The sequence below is a fragment of the Pteronotus mesoamericanus genome, unplaced genomic scaffold (assembly GCF_021234165.1).
Source record: "Pteronotus mesoamericanus isolate MK-2021 breed Mesoamerican mustached bat unplaced genomic scaffold, CSHL_Meso_final contig_263, whole genome shotgun sequence".
In the NCBI taxonomy this organism is placed as follows: domain Eukaryota; kingdom Metazoa; phylum Chordata; class Mammalia; order Chiroptera; family Mormoopidae; genus Pteronotus; species Pteronotus mesoamericanus.
Window position 1 is genome coordinate 10,217,362 of NW_026555112.1, and position 10,710 is coordinate 10,228,071.

Below are 10,710 nucleotides of genomic sequence, written 5' to 3' on the forward strand. Positions count from 1 at the left end.
ATTGTACTCAACCTAATTGAGACCTCTAGTCCATTAACTCCAACACTTTCAAAAAGTCTATTATCCTGCTTCTGCCATCATATAATCATTTCCAACTCACCTGACTTAAGAGTCCCTGATCAATTCTTGCAATCAATACTTTTCCAAGTTTCAGCTCTCTTTGAAACTACCCCAATGTCTCTGTCTTTCTTACTTGGAGGAGTCTCAACCTTGCTTGCACTGAACCCTGCTGCAACAAGCTTTCCCACTGCTTGCAACCAAGCAAGTAATACTGGAGAAAAATTATACAACAGGGCTGACTGGTTTTAATTTATGATGTCAGATCTCACAGGAGCACTCAACACTGGCTGGAAAAGCTATTCATCTGGATTAACCATTCACACCTTCACTTGTCCCTGAAGATCACTCACATCCCTTTCCCCTACCTATCCCTATTTTCACCTGGTGACCTTGCCACATACTTGAGAAAATAAAAACCATCTGTGGGGTGTGATTCACTTCAAGATGGTCAAATCTGCACTCATTATCCCTTGCATCTTTCTTGTTCCAGTTGAAGAGGTGTCCCTCCACCAGAGTGAATTCTACCACTTGTACTCTTGATCTCATCCTTCTCTCTCTTTCTCAACAATTTGATTCTTTCAGTCATCTCCTGTGAAATTGCTGAATTAAAAATGCTGGTGTTTTATTTTGTGTTACATTTATCCAATATAAAAAAAAAATTTAAGGTCACCCTTTTTGTTGGAACAGGTATTAGGATTTTTTAAAAAATTATTGATTGATTTTAGAGAGAGGAAGAAACATTGATTTGTTGTTCCACTTATTTATACATTCATTGGTTGCTTCTTCTATGTGCCCTGACCAGAGACTGAACCCACAACTTTGGTGTACTGGGGCAACTGTGAGCAACGGAGCTGCCTGGCCAGGGCTAAATCTTTAAATGTTACATCATTGATACCTAAAACCTTAACAAACAATGGAAAGATATTCTTATGTGAAGCCACAACTTAAAAAAGAAAAAAATTGATGTAATTATTTTCTCAAAAAACCCTTTCAAACTTTTTTTCCCCTAAATAACTTGGATAACTGCCTCCATTTTTGAAGGTTTTTTTTTTTTTTTTTAACAAATTGACTCTTTTAAAAAAAGATTTTATTTATTTATTTTTAGACAGAGGGGAAGGGAAGGAGAAAGAGAGGGAAATATCAACGTGTGGTTGCCCCTCGCATATCCCCCATTGGGGGCTTGGCCTGCAACCCAAGCATGTGCCCTGACTGGGAATCGAGCTGGCAACTCTGGTTCAAAGGCTGGCACCCACCAGCTGAGCAATACTAGTTCTTAATGTTAATAAATGTACAGCTACCATTTTTGTTTTTCATTATCAAACCATTACATATAAAAATAACATTTTTGTTCTGCATAGAGCTTAGCTGTGAATTTAGGGTGTCACCTCAAACAGAGCAGATGGAAAAATAATACATTGTCATAAAAAGCATGTTCTTAGTATTTTTTTTAATAACGTGAAAGAATGTTCACAATACAGCAATCAGTTAAAAAATAGATAAAAATAAAGAACCATATTAGGGTAAAATCTCAGTTCTATAAAGAACTATAGTACATACAGTTATGTGTATATTTAAAAATATGTACAAAGAAAGAAAAGACTAAGTGAATATAGACCAAAATATCTACAGTAATTTCCTCTAGGTGGTGGGGCACAGGTGATTTTTATTTTCTTTCTTACTTATTACCCAAGATTCCTACAATGAACACATGATTTTATGACCATAACTACTTTTCTTTTGGAAACAGTGTGAGAAATCAGGGAATCACTTGGATTATCAGAAGTCACTCTATCAGTTTTGCATTTCTAAAGGCTTCATTTTATCAGTTCATCCAGAGTATATCAGTTTTAGGTAACTGATTAAAAATAATCTCAAAAGGTAAAGCTAGTTTATTAAATGGGTGAAATAAATGCTTAAAGCATCCTGTACTAGTGTATAAATCCACTTGGAAGAATGATAGACTGGAAAATTTTTCATGAAATAGTACAAAATCACAGAGCTATTGTCAGGATTTGGCTATTCAAACATGGATCTGAAGATTGCAGAGCCTCTTTCCTCACATCATTCCTACATAATGACTGCAGAAGTTTAAAATGAAGTGTTGGATTTTAGGTTGTTTCCAAGTTACAGCAAGTCAGCAAATCAGCCATTCTAAGAAACTACAGACATCTCAGTCTTGGGAAAGAAGCTGGAACCTGTGAAGTGATAGATTTAGAATCAGCAGTATTAATAATGATGTGCATATATACTGCTTTACAACTATATATTTTATCTTATTTGATTCTCTTAGCAATGCTATGAGTTAAGTGGAACTTCCAATCTGGCCTTGCTGTGTAGGCCAGCGTTTCTCAAACATGAGCTTGCATCAGAATCACCTGGAGGCCTGGTTAAAACTCAGGTTGCCAGCGCCATCCCCAGAGTTTCCTGAGTGTGTAGGTCCAGGATGGGGCCTGAAAATGTGCATTCCTTACTTGTTTCCAGGATGTAAGTCTGGAAACAACAGTTCTTGGCCATTTTTTTGTATTCTTTGTAAAGCCACAGTCAATCATTTCACATTCTTGAATAAGAGCTCCAAGTCAGAACAAAATCTAAATAAGTTAGAATGGCACACAAGGTCCTGAGTGGTCTGAACTCCTGTTTACCTCTACAGCTCTCTGTCTCCCTTTTCCTCTCTAGCCATACTGAAGAACAAGCAGTTCTCCAATAAAAGCTGTATTAGCTTGCTACAGTTGCTATAACAAAATGATTAAGGATGGAATACAGCCTGCTGGGTCTACCTCACAAGAGTATGATTTTGTACAAATGTGATAACATGCTTGGTCCAAGCTAAGATCAAGCATTCTTGCAGATATATGCTGTATATGCAAAGATTGCCAGGGGAAGAAACAACCTAACTTTTGTTACTGGCTGAATTGTGTCCCCCTGAAATCCATATGTTGAACCCTAACCCCCCAGTACCTCAAAATCGGACTTTTGTTTGAAGATGAGGCCTTTTAAGAGGTGATTAAGGTAAAGCGAGGCCATTAAAGTGGGCCCTAATCCAATATAACTGGTGTCCTTGTAAGAGGACACACAGAGAGACACCAGGGATGTCAGTATAAAGAAAGACGGTGTGAGGACACAGTGAAAAGGTGGCTATCTATAAGTTAAGAACAGGTCCCAGAAGAATCCGATTCTGCTGTCACCTTGATCCTGGACTTCTAGCCTCCAGAACTACAAGACAATGTTTCTGTTATTTAAGGCAGCCAGGCTGTTGTATTTTGCTATAGCAGCCCTAGCAAACTAATTTAAACCTCTATTTTTGTAGTTGAAGAAATCAGATCCCAGGGATAGTTAAGTGACAAGTGCTTGACTCATAGTAGGCATTTAGATATGTCCATTGGATAAAAAAAAAGCCTTAAAATTACATAGCAAACTTTTATTTTTCAAGGTCCTCCCTATGAGGCCTTCTTGAACTACCTGAGGCAGAGTTAATGTCCCTATTTCAGTACCATCACATCACTCTGTTCATGCTACTTTCATGAAACTTATCCCAACATATTATGTATGGTATTTGTCACTTAAGCTGCTCAAAACAAAAAAACACCACTACCACCAGAAACCCATTTTTACTCATTGTAACCTTTCCCTCAGTGCTTTAGCACAGTATTTGGATCATCATACTTGGTGGTCCATAAATATCTGTTGAAATGGATGATCTAATCTCAATCTAACCAAAGAGAGGAAGGAAGAACTGCACAAAGTGTAAATACAGGGTCCAGCTATACTGCTATACTAGGTTGAATCCCAGGAAATTAATATTTGATATTTTCAAAACACTGAACAGAAAAACTTAGGGACTTTCATGGAACACATCAAATAAAAATCTAAAAACATTAGTTTCTCATAGTCTTAATTTTTGTACAACACATATTTGATACATACCTGTAAGGAACTATGTAGCACGAAGAGTTCTGAAGCTTACAAAAGTGAATGAGTAAGCTTTGCTTTATGCTATTAAAGGAGTTGAAAGTGGTTATGTGATGTGTCAGCACTCGCATGACATAGTGTATCATTGAAATACAAGGGCTTCTGGCACGTTCTTTCAAGTAATTTCCACTTTTATTATAAAACATTTAGTAAAGGGGGATCTGGAGTCAGTCACCTGAGTTGTAATCTTGGGTGACCCTTGGGTAGGTCACTATTCCTCTGTGTGCCACAGTTTCACCTTTACAAGCAGGATATTAATCACATGTTGTAAGGTTGCTTACAGTGCCTGGCACACGGACTAAAATATGTAAACTGTTATGATACTCAGTTAGAAATTATATGTTGTTCTTGTTTCCAAAAGGCAAACGGGTCTAAAACTATTTTTGCAAACATCTTCCACAGTAGATTATGCATTTACTGTTAAAAGCCACCGTGGGCCGATAAGCCCACTAATGCACAACAGTAATAGCCCTTATTTCTACACACCATGCACATGAAATGACAGAAAACTTGCTATTCAAGGGGAAACGGTACAAAAAACATTCGTCTTAAGGCTATACACTACATTGTATACACCAATTGAGCCTTGTCTTTTTGCAGATTAAGGATTACTAGGATGTTTGCACAAGGAATATTAAATTCTAAAATTAAAGACATTTTAAAAAATGGCGGGAAGGCACAGACGTTTATAAGGAATAAAAAAGAAAAGCCTTATGACCCCGACGTGATTCGAACACGCAGCCTTCTGATCTGGAGTCAGACGCGCTACCGTTGCGCCACGAGGTCCTGCTGGGCTGTGGCCTGCGCAGTTTCTTAGGACTCGGGTAACAATGGCGTCTCTTCCTAATACCCTTACTATTTTTTCATTTTTCTTTTCGCCCCTCCGTGAAGTATAGGTCACAGGTGAAGACTGATATCTTTACTTCCAAGATTTGCGTAACAGCTAGCCCTCTACCTACGTTGGGCCAGAGAATAGGGTATCCGTTTAGTCCAGTCTCCGCGTTGTGAGGAAATCCGTCCTTTTCTTCAGCAAGCGATTTCCGTTTTTACCCTCCCCGTTAGGGGCGGGACTCCGCCCTCTCCCTTCCCCTCCCCCCACCGGTTCTGCGCCTGAGTTCGTGACCTCCCGCCAGTTGGAATTTGGCGGGGCGCCACTGCGCACGCGCAGGCCTTTGTCAGCCAGAGGCTGGAAGAGAGCCTAGTGGCCCGTCTGAGCGTTTTCTTACCCCCTCTCTTTTCCCTCTGCCAGCAATGTAAAGCGTTTGTTCTTAGTGTAGACATTTATTTCATGGTGAGCATTATGCTTAAGAGTCATTATTTTGGAAAGACACAGTTAAAAAATATTGGCAGTACTACATTTATCAGCAATGTCGCGCAGTTAAATTAGGAAGGAGGGATGTTAGTAAAAACAGACAACCTCCCCGTCGGGGAATTGAACCCCGGTCTCCCGCGTGACAGGCGGGGATACTAACCACTATACTAACGAGGAGCTGTTGCTTCGTTTTCTCCTAAGTGTCTCTTTCAAAGAATGAAAGCTCCCCACCCCCACCCGCTTCCTGCTTATCTCCTTCAATCCACCCGGAAGTACGAAAACTGACACTTGGGTGGCTGCTCTGCTAGTTACCCTCTTCGTACCTTGGATTCTTCGGTGAAAAAGAGTTAGTAAATTGTTTAGAATAAATGAAACAAAATGCGCTTCCAATTTTAGCGGTGGTGTATTGTTGAAAATAGTTTCCTGGGCTCTTTGTGTTGTTCGGATACTTTAGGCTTCTGGCTGGAGGTTTTTGTTTTAATAGTGGCCAAGGAAGAGTATGTGACTTGAAGCAGAGCTTTACCTTCACGAATTTACATTTTTATTCTGAAGTCGAAGTTCAAGTAGATCATATGGTTGCCAGATGTCCGGCGCAGTCAGGGTTATCCCACAGTCCAGGGACTCTTCAAACAATTTGTAAGCTTTTGTGAGAAAAAAGGGCTCACGCATTTGAAGCCAAATAAAATTTTATTAGCCGATGTTCCCTGTATTACGGTCTTTTTCCGAAGGTGTCTACAGTTACTTGAAAATGACAAGTAAATACGTAAATTGTTAAATAACAATATATTTAAATACTTCAAAACAAGAATATACCATTGATTACACATAGGGTTAGGAAAGTGCACTAATAGAATAGTTTGTATCCCCTTGAGGCTTTTCATAAACAGTATCAAGCAGGGACCAAGAGGGCCTCACACACATATACACTTTCTGACGTTGCCTCTAAATAAGCGAATTCAGAGTCAAAGTGAAGTGACCGAAACTTCATTATAGAAAAACATGTGTCCTAAGCAATTCATCCCTTGTACTGTACTATGAATTAATATACTTTTGTAGATCATAGGTTACACGGTATTTTCCATCAAATGAATGAGGTTGTTTAGTGCAGACATTAAAATAGAGCAATTTTTGAAATCTGCTTTGCCGTATTTTTCACTCTTAAATATACCAAAGCCTCAATAAAACTCAGTGTCTCAGAGCCTCCTTCGACTTCCGAGCCTCCTGTAACTTGTGAGTTCCCCAGGGCGCCCCAATAACTGTGCTGATGTCCTTTTCCTGGTAAGATTGAAGCGACTTGCGGGGACTCGCAGGTTTCCCATGTGTCAAAGCCCCAGGGCAGAGGCCACCCAGGTCTCCCGAACTGCCCGGGTGCCTGGGGTGCTCCTACCCACCCCCACCCCGCCCCGCCCCGCCCCGCCCGCGCAGTTTCTCGCTCTGGCAGAAGCAGCATAGGCTTAATCTTTGTTCCTTCAGAAGAGACACCGTCGTTTCGACCTAACCTCTGGTAAAGCTATGTCCGTGTTCCTACATGTTTTGTGACCGCTCTTCTTTCTTCCTCCCTAAGAAAATGGATAAGAGGCCTGAGTCAGCGGGGAACTCAGCACCTGCTCTCCATCTTCCTAAAATGGAAAGGTGAAGAGAGTGATTAACCTGAACAGGGTAAGGGAGCTGAGAGATTCCTCACTGTCAGCACTGGGAGAAAGTAAAGGTTAAAATCTGACTGGCAGTACAGAAAGCACAAAACTCTTTGGAAGTAAATAGCATGATGGCAACTGACGTTGAAAGTTTCAAATCTTGCTCTGCCTAGGTAACTGTTTGTACAGCTTATCACAGCTTTCAAAACCATTCATATTCATTTTCTCAACAGCCCTTTGAGGTCGATAGGACAAATATTTTATTCCTATTTTATAGGTGGAGTAAGAGAATCTTTTGTAGAGTCGTACAGGTCAGAAGTGGTGAGAGACAAGGTATCACTCAAGCCACATACATATGGGTATATATCAACAAGTAAATATGTGCTATGGAGGAAAAAAAAACCCTTTATTACTAATGTCAACACCTGTTTCTGTATTATTAACTAATCTCTAATATACAGCAAGCACTGTAGTTATTCACTCACTATGGGACATACAATATGCTAGCTATTGTTTTGGATGTGTAGGAGGTTTTAATGGATAAATGTCCTTATGTAGCTTATAGTCTAACAGAATGAGGATAGAAAATAAATAATGTATATAATAAATAAATGTGTTAGATGGTGACAGAGTGGAAACAGAAAAAATAGCATGGCAAGGGGGTTTGGAGAGTGGCAAGTTAAATAAAATGGTGAAAGTAGGACACATTTTAAGAGAGTAACATTTGTACAGACTTGAAGGAAGTAAGGGATGTAGTTAAACAGCCATCTGTGAGGCCCATAGGACCTTAGATAGTATTAAGATTTTGGCTTTTATTCTGAGGGGAAATAAGGAGTTACTATAGGGTTTTGAATAAAGAAGTGACATGACATGATTTATATTTTGAATCATTTTTTGGCTGCTTGGTTCAAAGTAAAATATAGGGGGCAAGAACAGAAACGGGCAGACCAAAGGGGCCTACTGCAATAATCTGCACGGGAGACGATGGTGGTTTAGGCTAATGCGGGAATGGTGGAGAATGTGAGAGGTGCTGATGATATATTCTGAAGGTAGAACTAATAAAATTTTCCGATAGAGTGAATGTGAGGTGTGAGAGTAAAAGAGGAATCAAAAATGCTTCTAAAAATTTTGACCTGAGTCACTGGAGGGATAGAGTTGCCATCAACTGACATAGAGAAGAATAATGCACAATTTCAGAGGACACCATCCAAACTGATAGTCCCTGTGAAGGGCACAACGGGGGAGGACGCAGGGCACCGTTCACAGAGGTGCTCTGTGGCAGGCAGTCCTTGGAGTGGTGCAGCGGGGCAGCTCTGCGTGCAGAGCAGTATTCCCGGGGATGAGCAGCCTGTCCGATTTGGATGTGTTAAGGTTAAGACGCTGAGTAAGCTGTTGATTGTAATGGCTGAGTACTTATTGTATTGGCTAAATATAGTGCTGGGAGCTGCAGATCCAGTGATGAGCAAACACAGAACGTGATCTCAAGGAGCTTTCATTCACTAATCGAAGGACAACAGAAAAGTAAAATGACAACTCTAACAGTTACTAGGAAGATGAGGAAAGAGCTTTCTGGGATGGAACTGGATGTATAAAGGTTACAGGAACTGAAGAATCATGGTGAGTAGAGGGGTGGAAAGAAAACTGAAGTGGTTTGGTTAGAGAGAGGAGCATGATGGGAGGCAGGAGGCTGACAGGCCAGTGGGGGTCTCTCAGGCTATGTTAAGAATTTTTTTTTGGCCTCTTGTTCATTATTATTTATTTATTATTTTAGGATTTATTGAGTTGTAATTTATTTTTAGTAAAACTCACTTTTTTTAAAGCATACCGTTATATGAATTTTGATCATTCTAGACTACTTCCATCACCCCATCACTTTCATCGTGATGTTTCCTTATACCCTTTTGCAGTCCATCCCTGCCCTCCAGCCCCTGGCAACCACAGAGCTGATTCCCATGTCCACAATATCATAATAATGGAACTGTACAGTGTGTAGCCTTTAGTGGCCTTTAGAATATGGCTTCTTTCAATTAGCCTAATGCTTTTGAGAGTCATCCATGTTATTGTATGTATCGCTAGTTTTTTTTTTCTTTTAAATTGTTGATTAGTATTTTGTTGTATGGATGTTGTAGGAATGGATATTCAGTAGCTGATGGACATTTGGGTTATTTCTAGTATATATATAAAATAAACATTAGTGTACAGATTTTTGTGTGGACATCTATTTTCATTTCTCTTGGGTCAGTGCCTAGGAGTCGAACTGCTGGGTGTTAGGGTAAGTGTATATCTACCTTTATAAAAAACTGCCATACTGTTCCTAAGTGGCTGTAACATTTTGCATTCTCATCAATAGTTCATGACAGTTCTGGTTGTTCCACATCTTTTCTAGCACTTGGTATTGTGCTGTACATTTTTTTTTTAAATTCAAGCCATTTTAATAGATGTACAGTGGGATCCTACTGTGGTTTTAATGTGCCTTTCCCTAGTGGTTAATGATATTGAGCATCTTTTCACGGATTTATTTAAGCATCCCGATATTTTGCCCATTTTAAAATTGAGTTGTTCTCTTATTATTTTTTGAAAGTTATTTCTATATTCTAATTACTAGTCTTTTAAAAAATCAGATGTGTGTTCTAAACCATATCTGATATGTATCTTGCAGTATAGCAACACATAGATATCTTGGGAGATATATGTTTTTCCAAACTGTGTCTTGTTTTTTCACTCTCTTAAAGAACTTTTTTTAAATTAGAGTATACATGACCCTATTTCTTGTGTTTCTTCCTTTTTTTCTCTATTAGTCTCACTTCCTCAACCCAATCTCTGAACATAATCTAAACATGAACTTGGGCCAGCTCGTTATACAACCTTCCTTATTTCCTCCTCTCATGCTCCCTAATTAAAGAAAAGCCTAAATTGTTCTTGGGCAGTTTTGGATTCTATAATCATTCATTCACAGAAACATTAGTTATGTTTATTAAAATGCAAAACTCCCCATGCAAATATGGGAACTAAACCTCCATAAACATTAAAATTAAAAGGTGAATGTTTATCATTTGTGTCTGGAAGACAGACCTAGATGGGTACATGTTCGGATTATTAAGGGGAAAATAATCTATTGAGGGTGCTCATATTTCACTATTTCCTATTTTAATTTATTTAAATACTAACACAAAGTTAAAATGGAGAGGCAAAAGTCCATCCCCTTCCACTTAAATCAGCACTTTACTCTTTTTCTTCTCATTAAAACAAAATAAAACAAAAAACCCAAAATCCTTTTTGATTTATTCATTGTACCAGGTATGGAGCTAGGTGTCTGGGACAAAGATATGAGGAAGACTCAATTCCTGCCCTCAAAGAACTGATTTCACGGGGGAGGTGGGCCCTTTAACTGATCATTTTAATGCAGTTTGTCAAGTGCTATGGTGAAGATATAGACCATGCTTACCGAGAGCGTACTACGTACATTAACCATTGAATCCGCATTACAATTCTAAGAGTTGGTATAATGTAATTTCGCTTGATTTACAGATGATGAAACTGACACACAGGAAGGTTAAGGTCACACAAGTAGAAGTTGATGGAAATATGTGCACAATACTATTGGACTGCAGAGAAGGAAGGTCTAGCTCTGCTGGGGGTGGTTGAAAAATACCTGTGTTTCATCTGGGCCTTCAAAAGATGACGAGCTTTGATAGAGGAGGGGGAAATGTTCTCCAGCACTTTTAGGAGAGGGAA

General features: G+C 39.3%; 2 non-coding genes across 2 annotated transcripts; both read right to left on the reverse strand.

The window, feature by feature from the left end:
• Window positions 1–4,743: 4,743 nt before the first annotated feature.
• On the reverse strand, window positions 4,744–4,815 carry TRNAW-CCA (transfer RNA tryptophan (anticodon CCA)). The gene has a single exon. It is a non-coding gene; the product is annotated as a tRNA-Trp (tRNA).
• A 631-nt stretch (window positions 4,816–5,446) lies between these two features.
• On the reverse strand, window positions 5,447–5,518 carry TRNAD-GUC (transfer RNA aspartic acid (anticodon GUC)). The gene has a single exon. It is a non-coding gene; the product is annotated as a tRNA-Asp (tRNA).
• Window positions 5,519–10,710: the final 5,192 nt, after the last annotated feature.